The following is an 18,566-nucleotide window of genomic DNA, read 5'->3' on the forward strand; positions in this document are numbered from 1 at the left end:
GAAGAGCATAACATAACTAACATTAACTTTCAAATCACTAATAACCAAAATATCACAGCAACATAAATCAAATGTATCAATATCACACGAAATCGAATGAACACTCTTTGCTTAGCCTAGTATAATTATTAAGCCCGTCCATGAAAGGGAACAAAGGTTGATGTGCTGTTTGAAGTCCAGTGAAGTCGTCTTGCTGGTTTGTGGCTCCTGTTTTTGTGGTTGTGCTGTGCGATGCAGCTCATGCGCTGAAGTTCTTGCGTTGCTGCCTTTTGGAAGGTTTTAGCAGTCTGCTCCAGGCAGGCCTGCTTGAATATTGGTAGTGCTTGTGGTGAGGAGGATGTTTCCCTCGCTAGGGGAGCTACATCTCTTCTCCCGTGGGGATGAGAAGAAAGATGAGTTTGAATTTAGAAAACTTGAAAGGGTCTGAAAACTCTCCGAATGCACTGTACAAAATGCCTACTCACATATTCTGTAAATAAACGTATTTTCCCCACTTGAGGACCTTACTGAGCTAGCGGCTACATGCTCGCCGTCCGCTGTTCTGGAGCAGCCAGCCCCGGTCAGCTGTAAATGGCAGAGAAAACGCAGAATGTCCATGATTTCCCAAACTTCCCACGTCGTTGATGCCTTTCACCTCCTGATGTCTCTAGCCTTGGTTATGCCCCCCGCTAACTTCCAGACACTGACTCCCGTCCAATCGTATTCACATTACCTGCCTTCCTCCTCCAGTAGGCCTACCCTGCGCCAAAATTCCAAACATTTTTAAGACAGGTCTACTAAATGTGAGATCTCTGTCAAATAAGTCCTTTGTGTGTGATGAGCTTTTCATGATAACAGAATTGTGGGTGCACCCAAGGTTGTGCTCCTCTTAATGAAGCCTCTCCCCCTGGCTACTCTTTATTTCATCAACATAGACTGCTAGGTAGTGGGGAGGGTTAGATGCTATTCTTAGAAGTCAATATTCCCAACATTGAACTAGGAACATTTATCTGAATCGAGGCTCTTTAATTTGATTTCAAGTAGAATACCCAATGCCTGCATCTTTTAATCTACAGAACCCAGAAAATCTTTGCCTGGTTTTATTAGTGAATTTTCTGAACTTCTGCCAATAACATTATCCAGATATGAAAGGCTTTTAATCTCAGGTGATTCTAATATCCATGTCTGCTGTTCCTCTAACAGCCTAGGTGCAGAATTTTTATCTCAGAATTTGTATCACTCTTTCAATTTACCTCTCTCTCGAACTGGACCCACACATTGTCTGGACCAAACTCTTGAGCTTGTTTTAACCTATTGTTTTACACTATGTGATGTGACATGTTTTAATCAGATCCCTATTGCTTATGTTTTAATTTTATTTCATCCTCTGGTTCTAATAGCTCTCCTACTCAGTCTCTGTCTAGAGTTTTTAATTCAACCTCTGCCAATTCCTATAGTTAAGCTTTAAAGGGCCCATCGTATGCCCATTTTATCACAGTTGATATGGTTCCTTGGGGTCTTAATGAAATGTCTGTAAAATATTTTGGTTAAAATAACACAAGGATGATTTAAAACAGCACCCTTTTTACCCTGTATGAAACAGCCCTCCTCAGATTGACCTGTTTTGAGTGCCGAGATACAAGCGCCCAGATTTTTAGCTATCCATTACCTCTGTAGAAATATGGCTACTGGAGACGAAGATACAATCTTGCAACCATAGCGTTTTGAACCAGAGTCAGTTGGGCTGACGCCTGGCTGCGAGAGCCCCAGCATCCCAGCTCAGCCCTGCAGTGGGAGCAGTGGGAGCTGGAGCTGGCGTAGTTAGCTCGCGAGCTAACGCTAGCTCGCGACCCGTCAGACATCTAAGTGGCTGTGCGTCTTCTCCTTAGTAGAGGAACCACAACAAATCGCGGGAGTTGTTTTTTTCCAGAGTTTTTGGGACGGTAGACATAACAGATACCCACATTAACGTGTAGAAGCACTACAAAAGTGGAATTTTCATAATATGGGCCATTTAAGCTCTGTCCATATAGAGCCTGTAGCATCAGTTGATGAGCGGCTAACACGTTTTAATTCTGCCTGCAATTCCATCCTGGATCAAATTGCACCATTTAAGAGCAGAAAAGTGAAGCACCTACAGTATCTCAGCCCTGGTTAGATTCAAGCTCTAAAGCGTGAACGTCGCAAAAGCACAGCGTCACTGGAAGGCCTCCAAGCTCTCTGGCCACCTTGAGCACCTTAAAATACTCATGAACCTTTTTAATACAGAGGTAAAAAAACCTTTATTTATTTAGTATGCTTTCTTAATATGTATTGCTGAGTTATACTCCTTTATTGATACTGTTCCTGTGATTACACTTTTATGATTCCTGTTTTTATCATGTAAAGCACCTTGTAAACCTTGTTTTGGAAAGGTGCTATATAAATAAAGTTTCTTGTCATTCTTGTTATTATTATTCTACCATTACTGGCAATAACACACCTTTCCATTATGTTAAAAATCTATTTCTTCTCATCAATATTATAACTGTTTTGATGTGTTCAGCTGCACACTTCTATTACACTTCTGTCCGTCCTGAAAGAGGGATCCCTCACATGTGGCTCTCCCTGAGGTTTCTATGCTTTTTTTAACATAAATAGTTGGGTTTTTTGGTTGTTTTTCCTTATCCTACTTGAGGGTGAAGGACGGGGGATGACTATTGTCTTATACATTTCCATTCACGCATGATTTAATTTTGTGTGTTTCAGAGTTCAGTATTTTTGTTGGTTATCTTTCCTACTTTTAGGTTTGAATAGATTGGTATTTATATGCTTTTCATTTTAGCCTCCTGCCATTGTGAATGACCACAGTAATGCAAAATGAGAATCCACCATGAGAGATGAAACTGTTCCATAAGAACCTGCATTTGAAAAAGATATAAAACAATTTACAGCAAATTACGTTCAGATACCATTAAACCGCAGAGTTGCAGAGCTGAGTCATTAGTAGTTTTTAATAATATCTTCTAACACTGTGCGTGTATCATCCAGGACGAGTGTGTGTAACATCGCTGCAGTGAACGTTACTGTGCCACAAGGCGCAAAGAGCACACTGGAGATCGCTCACTAAAAATAAAGAAAAACTATTCACTTACAAACATCTATTTTCAAATAATATCCCAGAGTGGAGGTTAGTATCCACTGATGTGTGAAGATATCTGTCCGATTGCCTTAAATATATAAATACTGTGGTGACACTCAGGCTTAATGCTGCGTGATGGATCCACACGCATGGAAGGATGAGGAGGAAACAAGGCTTCAGCGATCACAAAGAGTTTTTATCCCTTGATAATGATTGAGCAGCTGATATACATTCTATTGATATGTGATCTGTGATCTTTGTGCTAAACTGAGTCCAGTAAGACTGCCGTTCTCTAGCCTGTAGAGGTCTGTGCGTCCCTCCATGGATATGCCTTCCCAGACCAGCATGACCGGTTTGGTGGTGGGTCAGTGATGGTCTGGGAAGGCATATCCATGGAGGGACGCACAGACCTCTACAGGCTAGAGAACGGCAGTCTTACTGCCATTAGGTATCGGGATGAAATCCTTCAACCCATGGTCAGACCCTACGCTGGTGCAGTAGGTCCTGGGTTCCTCCTGATGCACGATAATGCCCGGCCTCATGTGGCAAGGGTATGCAGGGAGTACCTGGAGGATGAAGAAATTGATGCAATTGAATGGCCCTCACGATCACCTGACCTAAACCCAATAGAACACCTCTGGGACATTATGTTTCTGTCCATCGGACGCCGCCAGGTTGCTCCTCAGACTTTACAGGAGCTCACTGATGCCCTTAGACAGATCTGGGAGGACATCCCACAAGACACCATCCGTTGTCTCATTAGGAGCATGGCGTGATGTTGTCAAGCATGCATACAAGCACGTGGGGGCCACACAAGATATTGAGAAGCATTTTGAGTTGCAGAAATTGAATTTTGGCAAAATGGACAAGCCCACCACATCACTTTTTCACTATGATTTTCGGGGTGTCTATAAAGTTGAGTCCTCTGTAGGCAGAAACTTTTATTTCCATCAAAGATGTGGCATCCTTTTGTTCCTAAGACATTAAACTGTCCATATCAGTATAAATATCCAACATAATTTTTTTTCACAATGAGATCTGATGTGTTTTCAAAGTGTTTCTTTAATTTTTTTGAGCAATGTATGTGGCAAGGTGATGCCCCGTTGTGGGATTCTTGTTGTCAAAACCCCCCCTGGTTTTGTGTCTTCTGTCCCTGGCATCTTGGGAATGAACGTGATACGCAAATGTTATCGAGAGCTCTTCGGCGCATTCGGGCCTTCTCTTTTTGATTCACTTTCAGTGTCACAGGCGCCTGGTCCCGTTATTGCAGCCTTGCAGCAGTGCCATCAGTCTACCGCCCAGGACCCAGGGGGCCACACTGGCATTGTGAGAGTCCGAGGCAAAAAAGTGGTGCGTATACCTGGAGGAGTGATGAAACTAGTTGCTGGTACCTGTCCAGAACAGTTCACTAGACAAAGTGCTCTGTTGGAGCAACCTGAGTCAGGTTTACCAGCCGGGTTGCTAGTTTCACCCTGCCTTATACAGGTTGTCTGGGGTAAAGTGTATGTCCCAGTGGTCAACGTTGGGACAACTGAAATTCTCCTTTACCTACGGACTAGTTTGGGCGTCTTAAACGCTGCTCAGGTGGTCAGCCTGCCTCCAGGGGTAACTGAGGAGAGGTCAACCTTAGCAACTGTCTCTTCCCATACAGTTGCCCCCTCAGTGTCAGATAGGTTAGAGTCAATAGATCTGTCTGAATTGTCTGAGCATGAGCAATCCAATGTAAACTCCCTAATATGCAAATATCAATCTGTCTTTTCAACCCAGGAAGGTGACTTGGGCTGCACCAACCTCCTCTCCCATGACATACCTCTGCTCGATAAGGTTCCTGTCCGTCAGAGGTACCGGCGTATCCCTCCCTCAGAGTACGAAGAAGTGAAAGCTCACATTAATCAACTGTTAGAGTCCCGGGTCATTAGGGAGAGTTGTCCATATGCATCACCCATAGTATTAGTCAGGAAAAAGGATGGGAACCTGCGCTTATGCGTGGACTATCGCCTCCTTAACAGTAAGACCAGGAAGGATGCATTCCCTCTGCCTCGCATCGAGGAGAGCTTGGATGCACTATCTGGGGCTTGCTGGTTTTCCACCATCGATCTGGCCAGCGGTTACAATCAGGTCCCTATGACAGAACAAGACCGACCCAAAACTGCATTTTGTACACCATTTGGCCGGTTCGAGTTCAATCGCATGCCTTTTGGTTTGTGTAATGCCCCAAGCATGTTCCAGCGTCTGATGCAGGGAATGTTTGGTAAAGAGCAAGGTCAGTCCTTGTTACTGTATCTTGATGGTATTATTGTATTCTCATCCTCTGTTGAACAACATCTGCAGAGACTGGAAATAGTGCTTGATCGGCTCCAGAAGGAAGGTCTAAAAGCAAAACTCGAAAAGTGTGCATTCTTTAGATGGGAGGTCGGTTACTTGGGACATGTCATCACAAGCCAGGGAGTGTCCACCGATCCCAAGAAAATCGAGGCTGTGTTTAAGTGGCAGCGCCCCCGTCACATATCAGAACTGCGCTCATTTTTGGGGTTCGCCAGCTATTACCGTCGCTTCGTAGGGGGTTTTGCAAAGCTGGCCGGCCCTCTGCATAAACTTGTGGCCAAGCTGGTAGATACCAAATCCAAGAAGGGGCCAGGCCTAACTTTAGGTGCTGCGTGGACACCTCATTGTGAGGCGAGCTTTGAGGCTTTAAAGTCAAAGTTGGTCTCGTCCCCAGTGCTAGCCGACTTTACACAGACTTTCATTTTAGAAATTGATGCCAGCTATAGTGGTCTTGGGGCTGTACTCTCACAGGAGACTGACTGGCGTGAAACCCCTTGCCTATGCTAGCAGAGGCCTTCGACCCACCGAGCGCAACATGTCCAACTATAGTTCCATGAAGTTGGAATTCCTTGCACTCAAGTGGGCGATGACGGAGAAGTTCCGGGAGTATTTGTTTGGGCATGAGTGCCTTGTCTATACCGACAACAACCCGTTGAGCTATCTCTAGTCAGCAAAGTTGGGGGCCACCGAGCAACGATGGGCTGCTGAGTTGGCCGACTTTGACTTTACCATTAAGTATCGTTCAGGTCGCCGCAACAGGAACGCTGATGCGCTTTCACGACAGTATGTCTCTGGCGCTCATTTAGTTGATGTCTTGGAATGTCTTCTGACATTAAGAATTGGGTACAACAGTGTGAGCGCTGTCAAGTCGCTAAAGACTCAGGGCACGTGCCTCATAGCTTTATGGGCCACCTGCTTGCCTCCCGACCCAATGAGATTGTGGCCATTGATTGCACACTATGGTTTAGAAAATGTCTTAGTAATGACAGATGTTTTTAGTAAATTTACTGTCGCTATCCCTACACGGGATCAACGAGCCTCCACTGTGGCTATGGTCTTGGTTCAGGAGTGGTTTTATAAGTTTGGTGTTCCGGGCCGCCTCCACTCAGACCAAGGAAGGAACTTCGAGAGTTCTTTGATTCACCAGCTCTGCTCTTTGTACGTTGTCACCAAATCCCGTACTACCCCATACCACCCTGCGGGTAACGGGCAATGTGAGCGGTTTAATAGAACTCTTCATAACCTTCTTCGTACCCTGCCAGTATCACGGAAACGGGATTGGGCCTCCTGTCTGTCCCAGGTGCTGTTTTGTTACAACACCACACCTCATCAGAGCACTGGTGAGTCGCCGTTCTTTCTAATGTTTGGGCAGGAACCTCGGCTTCCTGTGGACTTCCTTCTGGGTCGAGTTCAAGACCCAGTACCTGGCGGGGTGCAGGACTGGGTGGTTGAACACCAAACTCGACTCAGAGTTGCTTTCGATGGTGCTCGTGAACGGTTGTTGGCTGCTGCTAGCAAAAGAAAAGAGCAGCATGATCAACAGTCCGAGACCTACCTTTCACAGTAGGCCAATTAGTGTACCTGAGACAACAGTGTTAGAGGGCGACATAAAATCCAAGACCTTTGGAATTCTGTGGTCCACCAGGTTGTGAAGGCTCCCTGCAGTGATGGAGCAGTGTACACAGTTACCCCTGTGAATGACCCGCAAAAGGTAAAACACGTACATCGGGACATGGTGAAGGCCGTGGTCCCGCATGAGGTTGCAAATTCCCCATCTAACATGCTCTCTCCGCCATCCTTGGCGGTACGGGAGGATGAGTCCTCTAATGACGGAGACTTATGGGTTTTGGTTCCAGAAACCCTTTGTCCACAGCCTGCGGTGGTTCCATGTACCAGGCGTCTAGAAAGCCCTCCTGTCCTGATCCCATTGGAGAACAGGCCCAGTATGTCACCACCTCTTGCTTGTTTGCCTTCTTCCCTACCGGCTCCCTTAGGGTCCCCAGCCGAGCAGCCCCCAACCTCAGGCAAACAATACACCTCTAGGTCCGATGTCCAATGCCCAGTTGGCCATTATTAGGCCGTGGTGTTAACTGGAGTTTTCTGGTCATCGTCGGGCCGCCGATGCAAAAAGGGGGGGAAAAATGTTGCCAAATATGGGCGCCCGCCCTGCCACTTGGAGCGCTACACCTGCTTGCGCCCTCCCCGCCAAGTGGGGCGCTAGCACCCCTATTTAAGGTTACAGCGCACTCTCACTCACTCTCTACCTGGCCCTTTGCCTCGTTCCTGAGCTTCGGTTGATGAGCGGCGGTAGCGTGGTCTCTGTTAAACGCTGAGGATATTCCCCCTCCGGGCCACGGAGACGCACCCTTGGCCTGACACGGTGGTGCGTATGGTTCCATAAGTCCTAATGGTGTAGTGTTAATGTCAATCACTGACATGATTTGTTTGTTAGGGTGAGGCCCTTCCCCCTCATCGACTCCAGCAGCCACGTGTCTCAGGAATAGTGAACCTGCTGTTCTGGTGAACCTGGAATTTGGGAATCCTCTTCAGGAATTCTGTTTTAATATTGTGTTTAATATTACCAACAAGGAACAAGAGTAATAGACAATATACTCCACAACGCACCTTCACGGTGTGTGGAGAGCAACACGCCCGCATCTTATACTCATCTTTTAAACCAAGTATACTGTGTTTTAGATAGTTTTGTATGTGTTATTTTGTTGTGTTGTTTTGTTTGTTTACATCATTTTAAACCTTGACTTGTTTTAATCATCTTTTTGTTGTGGGCAGGTGCTGTGGCCCGGAGGCGGCGACCCAATTCCTGGTGGAGGGAGTTTCTTCACGACCCGTTTTGTTAGATGTGCTGTGTCACCGGTGGTTTGTTTTCTTAATCCCTTTCCCCCTTTTGTTTGGTCCTCGTCGCCGCGGTGAGTCACAGCCCTGTCCAAATACTATATATTTTAACTCAAGTGTTTGGTTTATTTTGTGTGTTTATTGTGTATTGATTATATGCCTTTTATTTTATTAAAGCAGGTTCATATTGATTTAAACACGTCTCTTGCCACAGTGATTTAAACGAACCTGTGCTGTTGCACGCACACCACACTTACTAATATTCCTGAGGTGAGACTCCTCAGGTGGCGTTGTAGGCAACAATATTACCCATAGCCGCCACCTCGCTACACATGCTAACTAGTTTGTTAAAGTACTATTGACATGTACATTTTTCAAAAGGTTTGTTATCATTTATAGCAAGCTTTTTTGAAAATGAACTTCATAGTCACTTCATTTTATTTATAAAGAAGCGCTACTGGCCGTTTTTACACAAAACATTTACTCAATGGTTCAGCTTTGTGAAGGTAGGAAACCACAGCAGCAATTTGGCAATGTTTATGTTACCACGGCAACACATGCCATGAGCAGTGATCCTGCCCCATGTAAAACAGCATTACTCATGCAAATATAAAACTCCTGACCACCATCACCCATACATAGCAACAGATACTTAGATAGTTATATTATTTGGAAGTAGAAACGTGTGAACAGATTACAGTAATACATAAAATGTGCAAGATATAAAATGTAGTAACTTGAATTGAACTCAAATATCCTTAAGGACAAGATTTTAACTTTAAGTTATCAATATGACAGACATTATATACATTGGTTCCCTAGGAACCTTGCTTTCATTTTACAATTTTGTCTACCACTGTGTGAAAAATGTGCATGTTGGCTTTTTCCATGTAGTGGCAGAGGGTGGACCAACTTGAGGCAAAGAATGGGAAGATGGAGAGTGCTATGTACCCTGATCAACAGGCACATGAAGGGCCTGGTAAAGACATGACTATTTTTTACCATCCAATCAGCTCACTTATGTGTCATCCCACTGACAAGAGAGAGAGGAGACTGGAGAGATCTCTAGGACTGGAGAGCAAAACATTCAGATGCAGAATCTGCCTCCTTATTATTACAACTTGTGTGTTTTCAGAATTAGAAATGTTGTATTGATCCCATGGGGAAATTATGCTTGTTACAATTGCTCCATGCAAGAACATATATATAAGCATATAAAGATTTAAATTACATAAAATAAAATAAAATATGAAATATATACAATATGTGCATTGTGTATTTAGTGCAAGCATGGATTTGTGCGGACATTGCTGGCATTGTAATGAGTCCAGTCTGTTGACTCAGGGTCTGACACTCAGAGGAAGGAGTTGTATAGTTGGATGGCCACAAGCAGGAATGACTTCCTGTGGCGCTCTGTGGTGCATTTTGGTGGTCTCACTCTGCACTGAACGTGGTCCTGTGTTTGAACAGTACATCATGTAGAGGGTGGGAGACATTGTCCAGGATGGCATGTAACTTAAACAGCATCCTCCTGTCTTACACCATTGACAGAGAGTCCAGCTTCACCCCTACAGTGTCAATGGCCTTGCTGATTAGTTTGTTGAGTCTGTTGGTGTACGCAACACCTCAGTCTGCTGCCCAGCACACAACAGCAAACAGGAGAGCACTAGCCAACACTTTCTCATAAAACTTCCTCAGAATAGTCCGGCAGACTCCTCAGGAAATAGATGAGGCTCTGTAGAGGGCATCAGTGTTCTTAGCCTAGTACAGATTACGGTCTATGAACCCTCCCAAGTATTTATACTCCTCCACAATGTCCACGCTGACCCCCTGGATGGAAATAGGGATCACAGTGTCCTGACCCTCCTCAGATCCACAACCAGCTCCATTGTCTTTGTCACGTTGAGCTGCAGGTGGTTCTGCTCACACCATGTGACAAGGTTACGCACCAAAACCCTGTATTCGGCTTCCTCACCCTTGTTTATACATCCAACTATTATAGAGTCATCTGAAAACTTCTGGAGATGGCAGGATTCTGTCTGGTAGCTGAAATCCGTGGAGTAGAGAGTGAAGAGAAAGGGCCTGTGGAGCCCTGGTGTTATTGACCACTCTGTCAGACACACAGTGCTGCAAGCGTACATACTGTAGTCTGCCAGTCAGGTAGGTAATAATCCAGGACACGATGGGGGCATCCACCTGCATCGCTGTGAGTTTCATGCCCAGTAGAGCTGGCCTGATGGTCTTGAAAGCACTGGAGAAGTCAAAAAACATGACCCTGTTCTGTTCTGTAGAATAAGATGAGAAAAAAGTTTGTAAAAAACACTAATGCAATGCCAGAGATATAAATAGTTAGCCAAACCATTGGAATCGTCTGTAAACATATTTTACAATTGACGGAAAAATGAATGAAAATAGGCTAGATGAACAGATGAACAATCCTCAATCAGCATGCTAATATATTTTCCCAGTAATATCATCGAAACTTACCTGACTAGTCCTGCACACTACAGCAGGCCTCAATAGCCCTGCTGTAGAGTGAAGGATGCTGGGAGTTATCTGTGCATGTGATGGAAGAATGCACAGTGGAGGGTTGAAACTCAACGTTCCATACATCTTTAAAATAGAGTTTTGAATGATGTTTTTATTGCTCAGCATTTAGTTTGCGTATTTTTTTTTTTTTTTCAAAATTCCCAGAAACTTTCCGCCCCTTTGCAACCCTAGGTGTAAGGAGGAGGGGGACGCTCACAGCAATTTGAGTGACAGTCAGGGGTAGGGGAAGGTGAGTGGGGAGGAATGGTGTTTGGAGACAGACCGCAGAAGAGATAGGCAGGGGCCGCTGTATCAAATCTGTTAAAAAATAGATTAAATTCATTGGCCATGTCGAAGCTGCCCTTAGCTCCTCTGCCACTAGCTGGTCTGAATTCGTTGATGTTCTTCATTCCACATAAGAACCCTCCAGCTTCCTCCTGTAGCTGGCCTTTGCCTCCTTGAGCTTGATTTTCGGGACCCTCTGAATACTCCTCAGCTCCTCCCTGTTGTCACCTCCAAAAGTCCTCTTCTTCCTGGTAAAGATGGCTTTGAGGTCTTTTGTTACCCACAGCAGACAGTCCTTGTTGGGACAGTGCAGTCCGCAGAGAAGTTTATATAATCTGTGATGCACTCTGTAATCCCATCCATGTCCTTTCCGTGCGGCTCACAGAGTGCATCCCAGTCACTCGCCTCAAAATAGGCCCTCAGCGCCTCATAGGCCTCTTCTGACCATCTCCTCTCTGTCTTTGTGATCACAGGCTGCCTTTTCACTAGAGGCCCATAGCAGGGGGTGAGATGCACTAAGCTGTGATCTGATCTCCCAAGAGGGGGGAGGGGTGAAGAGGCATATCGTCCTTAACATACAGCAGGTCCAGGGTCCTTTCCCCTCTAGTTTTGCAGGTGACGTACTGGGTGAAATTTGTAAGTGTTTTATGCAAACATGATTAAACTCATCCAAGATAATGATTAGAGCATTTGGTTGTTAGACCAGCTATGGCAGTTTGGATTACATCACATGTAAATGGTAAATGGTTTTGTATTTATATAGCGCTTTTCTAGTATTGATGACCACTCAAAGCGCTTTTCAGCACAGTTTTACATTCACCCATTCACACACACATTCATACAGTGCATCTATTCGCAGCACTTTGTTATTCTATGGGGGGCCATTCAGGGTTCAGCATCTTGCCCAAGGACACTTTCGCATGCAGATGGGTCAGACTGGGGATCGAACTGCCGACTTTCAGGTTGGAGGACGACCACTCTACCCCTCAGCAACAGCCGCCCTCGTCAGGTTGGCAGACAAAGGAATGTACACAGCCACGACCATAGCATGTGAGATTTCCTTTGGCAAATAGTATGGACGGAGTCCCACAGCCAACAGTTCAATGTCTTGGCAACAAATATGGCCATGGTTGTAATATGACCAGTATTGCACCATCTGTTGTTTACAAAAACAGCAAGCCACCCTCCTTTGCGCTTACCGCTCTTGGTGCAATCCCTGGCGACCCAAGCCATTTGAAATCACTCGCTGTCAACGTTTTGGTTGGGAACGACCCTGTGTAGCCATGAATCCAAAAATATCATCAGACTACACTCCCGGTACTCCTTTTTGCTCTGGGTTAGCGCTGTCAGCTCATCCATCTTGTTCCCTAGTGATCTCACATAGCCCATCGATCCTTTTCTTCTGCATCCCCGCTGTGTTTTTCTCCAATGTTTTACAATGAACATTAACAACAAAATACGTGGAAGTTCTGATGGTCAAAAGAGAATGAAGGAAAATAGGTTATACATTTTAGTTGGAAACTAGCTAGGTACACATATCCAAAACTACTGCAGTAATTGTTATGCAATAAACCTTATCTTCATGAAGTATGCTATATTATATTATTTCATTCAGTCATGTAAGTTCTGGACCCTGTACAAAGTCACAAGAGTGAAAAAAAATTGAACACTGTTGTAGGAATATGTAATATATCAAATCAGGTAGCAGAGTGTGTGATTTTTTGACGGAAATAAATCAGTGAGGACCTTAATTATTTTCTTACCAATTTGCAAGGCCTGATTAATCTCTCATTTAAAATACATCACTGAATGAACTAATATGCTAAATACTTACATTTCTCTTTGCTAAAACGGAGAATACATTTTTTTCTCATATTATATTATAACATCTTTTTGAAATATATATAAAGATATATGTCTTTGTTTTTAAATCACAACAATGTCCGTCATGACGGAATTACACCGTTATGTGACAACCATTGCAAATCTCTCTCAGTCTTTCCAAACTTAAGTTGGGCAGCTGTGGCTAAAGGCCGGCGCATGCTTCAGCAACTGCGTCTGCGGCTTTTCAAGCCGCTGTGTCGACAGACTCGTTTTAATTTATGGTTACCCGGGGGTTGCGCTTAATGCAAAGCAATTCACCACCAGACCACTAGGCGGAGTAATGTTTTTTGTCAAAGTCGGCTCTTCTTCGTGTGTGGCAGTCATCGTCGACTGTTTATTTACATCGCCACGGCGGCTCCTCATAGCCTTTTTCTGGCGGACAAATCCGGGTTATACTAGTGTTCATAGTTTCGGATCTCTTCTGCCAAACGCTCTTCTATTTGGTCCATATTCGTTCTTCTAAATCTTCCGTGGTTTCCGCCAGTATTATGGGGCATGAAACCGGAAATGCGACTCCTGAAAGGATGTAGTTAGAAGACTAATCACAGCCTTGCAGGCTTCATGAGGCTTGTGGAGCTTTGCCGTCTAGTTAGAAAAATTGGGCGACGCACGTAAGCACGTAAGAAGGGATACGTAAGTACGGAAGGGGCCTGGAAGGGCTCTTGCGCTTGCGGGCCCCTGAAAACACAGAAGCATGCGCCGGCCTTAAGTGGTAGAGCGTTCATCCTCCTACGAGAAGGTCAGGAGTTTGATCCCCTGTCTTCCCCATCTGCATGCCGAAGTGTCCTTAGGCAAGATGCTGAACCCCAAATTGCACCTCATAGATGCACTGTATGAATGTTTGTGTCAATGGGTGAATGGCAAACTGTACTGTAAAGAGCTTTGAGTGTGTTCATCAAGACTGAAAAAGCAATATATAAATAAAAAACATTTACCAAACCATTTAAATTTAAAGTATCCACTACACAAATTATTAAATTTACAGTCACTGATAACAATAGGCCAGGTCACTGCATCTGTAGGGTTCCTCTGAACTTGAAAATGTATTCCTGACAACAGCCTCCACTCTGACAAATTTTGCAGAGTTTGCCTGCGTGCAGCAGTGTCCCACAATTTTTCCCACAGAGCAGAGAAATCAACATTTTACACTTGATTTTCTTTCCTTCTTTTACTTAACCCTACTTTGTTGACATATTTTTGGTTTTCTGAGACATTGTCTTGATGCCACTGCTGGCCTCATGTTCTCTGTTTTTCTGTGGGTGTAAAGAGCAGCTGCTCGTCAGAGATGCTGGCAGCAACGTGACACACACACTCTTTTCATGGTCAGGTGGCTCCTTTGGAAACAGGATCTGAGCCACATAAACCACAAGAGGTTTGAATTGGGACAAGATAGTTGCAAGGGAACAGAAATCAGACAGTGCATCCTGTATTCTGATACACTGCAAAAAGAGAATGTGCCTCATGCAAGAATAAAAATGGACCCCTCCCCTTTGCTTCAAAGCCTTCTCATCCTTTTTAAAACTAGTGAAGCGCTCTTATTCTCCCTATGCTGATGCTGGGTAATGTCTGCTGCAGCTGATCATCTGTCACTCCTTGGTCCTATCAGTCTGATAGTGTCCCTGACTGTACATGGAGACTGGATCTCTGCTCTGTGATAGATTACTGACCAGAGACCACTACATGTTGTGTTTCAACAAAACCATACCACATTTCTAAAATCTTAAAATCTATATTAAATTGATATTAATCACTGTTGCTGCAGTTAAACATGTTTAATCTTGTTTGAGATTTGCCTTTTTATTTAGTTAATAAACAAGAAAAAACACTGAGGTTGTGCGTCAATTTCAACTGTATTTAAATACTGTAAGTGTCTAAATACACTGTGACACGTATGCACTATGTTCCCTCTAAAATGTACGATATAGCACACACACACTACCATTCTTGAGTATAACTTGTATAGGTATATAACTTTTGGAGATAAGCCAATTACACATATGCCCTAACTGAAGGCCAATTTATGCTTGTCCGTCTTTTCTAAAACGGATAGATAAGACCGCCCTATCCGTCGTGGAACGCCCTCTCCGAGCGCCTCGGAGAGCTTTTCGTACACCTCTGATTTTTCGAACTGTCCGTCTTTATTTCGGAGACCCCACAGACAGACCTTGGCTGTGATTGGTCCGCGAACAACATCATTTCCCTACGACGTCATTTCCGGATTTCACATTTCTGGACCTCAAACTTCCTGCTTCACAATAAACCCAAACACAACTACGATTCTACGATTAATGTGACGTGTGTGTTAAGCCAGCGGAGTTGTCCGGCTGACGGTGGCTCGTTAGAGCACTGAGGGCATGTGTGCATGGTCACATACGGTTATAACGAGCTTTCAAAACGGCGCTAGCGGGCTAGGCTAGCGGGCTAGGCTAGCGGGCTAGGCTAGCGGGCTAGGCTAGCGGGCTAGCCACCATGCTAACTGCGGTGGTAACAGTGCAAAAACCCGCCGTCACGACTTTAATTCCACTTCTATCATGACACTGTTTCTATAATACCGTCAGGTTAGAAGCAAGCACTGGGTAGTAGTTAGTGTCAGGAGTCCTGCTGACTGTGTGTGGAAGCTGGGGGGGAAGCTAGCTAGCTCCGTGTAGCTTGAAGCTAGACGGAGCTAGCTTCAAGCTACACGGAGCTTTAAGCTGTGGAATTAGCAACAGAGTTCGGAAACAAGACAGGGGAACCGCTGCGCTAAGAAATGATAACATCAGCATCTTGACCCGCTGGGTGTCACTTTATTTAGTTCTGTTAGTTGCCATGGTTCAGTGTGTGGGAGGCAGGCCGACAGAGGTAAACAGACACACATGGACTTCTTCTTCCCAGAATTGGGGTAGGCTTCTCTGAGCTCGTCTTCCGTTGTGCCACCTATGGGTTTGGCGGTGAATTGTTTTCAACGTACAGTCGTCGGAGAAGAAAAATCAAAAAGACTCTCCGCTCTCCGTGCAACCCTCTCCGAGAAACGGATACGTAGAAGCATAATGGAGCCTTAAGTGGTTGTTGTGTATTGACAGCCTAAGTTTGTCCCTTCATGGATACTGTTACGCCGCCTTGTGATACGTGCTTACGTTGTTGTAATCCTAAGTTCTGCGTAAAAAACTAAAACAAGTTTACGAGCAAATCTCCCTACTCATTATTGGTGATAGTACCTGATAATTGAGTGAGTATACAACAGTGGTGGTGTAAAACAAGTTTGCATTTCAGACAAAAAGTTTTTTGTAGGTACAGCCATTCCCTTTGTCTCTTATGTTGGTACTCTTCATATTTTTATTCAAATTTTAGTTGTACCGTATATTCACAGATTGCAACTAGTCTCATAGAGCTTATTTTATTTTCAGTTATATCGACATGTTTCAGATATTTTTCTTTTTTTTTCAGAAACAGAACTCAGCATGAATGGGGATCCTTTAGCATTCTGTTACCTAGGTATTTTTCACACATTTGGACATTGTCTCAATGATGACTTCACTACAAATGAATGCCTGACTTAAAATTTGGCTTTACTTCTATTGTTGGGTTATATATACTTTGTTTATGACTTTTGTGATCATGTTAATTGTACATTTTTTGCTGAATGAGTTGATATTCTAAGTAAATTATTATGCACAAATGTTAATTAATGTGTGTAAATACGTCAGACATTTAGCATGTGTACATAGTTCTATAGATGTATTTTTGTGATGATGTAAATGGATTAGTATGAAGTGTGATTTATGAATGTAGTTAACCTTCAGGTGATTATGGGTTAGAGTTAGGGCTAGATGAATAAAATCAATATAACGGCTTAGTACAAGCAAAATTTTCTCAATCGTTACCAAAATGGCATGGAGAAACACTACATGTTTGAACTGCACAAAAGAAAATGAACATTTCTGATTGTCTGTTCTATGCATTCAGCTGTTCCAAAAGTGACAGCCAAATCAAACTCACATTTCAGCATATATCTCTGAACGATAACTCAGACAATAAATGGTAGAGGTAACTCAAATGCTTTTTATAGCAAGCATTAGCTGATGGAGGAAAATGCACAGGTATAGTCCCAAATCTTTCCACTGACAAGTAAATTCCACCCTCAGCCAAAAGGAAAATCAGCTCGGCTTACCTTTAAAAACAAACACATGTATGTATTGTAAGTGGTGTAGTTGGAGGCACACAAGGTGCTTGCCTGTAAGGTGCTAAATCAGAAACTGGGGGGGGGGGGGGGGCAACAAAAACCTCATTGGGAATCAGCAGACGTTCTTTCCCCCCTTTTATCAAAGCATCTTTCATAAACACATTAGGGACGAATCGCCCACCTGCATGATGTTTTCCCCTCCTACTCCACCTTCCATTTTTCCAGCCTACTGCCCAGGACAAAGCAAAAGGTGCACCTCTAAGGTGTCCTCTCAGTGGAGAGGTTTTTGCCTCTTTATTTCAAACAGACGAGCCCTTCTCTACCCTCACACCAAATGCAATGCAGTGGGGCCCAGCTTTATTTCTCTCCGTGGGGAAAAACCTGAGCAGGGGACAACAAAAAGTGGCTTTAGAATACAGGTCTGAAAGAGGGCAGCTGTAGTCTGAATGAGAGTCTATGTGCTTTTGTGTTTTAAATGAGCATTGTCTGTCACTCAGTCGAGGGCATGGATTCTGGGGCAGCCACAGGGGGAGCATCTCAAATGTTAAACTAAAAGTTGAAGGAATATAACAGGTCTTGACATTAATATGTGGAATGTACATATAGTGCAGAGATCACATACTGAAAAAGGCTAAACTCAATACTTGTCAATAATGTTAAATACAAATATTATTTAAAGTCTTAAACTGCAGCTCAAAGGACATGAGATTGTTTCCGCATGCAGGCATTCAGCTAATTTAGTTAATATCTTAATAGGAACTACAACTATAGTGTGGTAAATCTTGATATTGACACAAAAAAAAACAGGTGGAGGGAAGTGACAATTGTCCTTTTTCCCTTTGTAAGCCCATCTTCACCACCTTGATCTGCATTGTGTCCCTGAAAACATAATGAGATTTCCTAGTGTCCCACCACCTGTTTTATCCACTCTCTTTTCTGCGCTCTATCCTCTCTCCACACCAGCTTTGGCTGCCAAAACACCTGTGAAAAGAGCAGTTTGTCTGCCCCTAGTTAGAGATGAACTTGGTGAGCAGACATTTTATCTGATTCATAAAGTGGATTAATGATACTTCCATTAATAAATGATAGGGACTTACACAAAAGAGTCGCACAAAGTGTTGATGTTGATACAGTCAGTGAACTTAGTCAACAAAGTCAGAATTTAAGTCAGAGAATCATGCTTTTATGTTCTTTTCAAAATGTGTTAATTAGTTGTTACAAATCAACCCACACTGTGTTCCCTTCAGTTAATTATTTTGTAATACTGTTGTCTCTTATAGCCCAAAAATTGAGGGTCCTCACCCTCTGAGGTAACAACCAACACAAAAAGAGAAGTCAACGTTCAAAGAATTGTTTCTCCCAGCCCTTCAAAACCATGATTTCTGTTCTTTTTCATTCGTGTTTTCCTTGTATACACTATCACTTGGT

At 43.8% G+C, this 18,566-nt stretch overlaps 1 pseudogene; it reads left to right on the top strand.

Moving 5' to 3' along the window:
* Window positions 1-4,267: 4,267 nt before the first annotated feature.
* On the top strand, window positions 4,268-7,929 carry LOC133002224 (uncharacterized; annotated as a pseudogene).
* Window positions 7,930-18,566: the final 10,637 nt, after the last annotated feature.

Source organism: Limanda limanda, chromosome 5, assembly GCF_963576545.1.
Source record: "Limanda limanda chromosome 5, fLimLim1.1, whole genome shotgun sequence".
NCBI classification, from domain to species: domain Eukaryota; kingdom Metazoa; phylum Chordata; class Actinopteri; order Pleuronectiformes; family Pleuronectidae; genus Limanda; species Limanda limanda.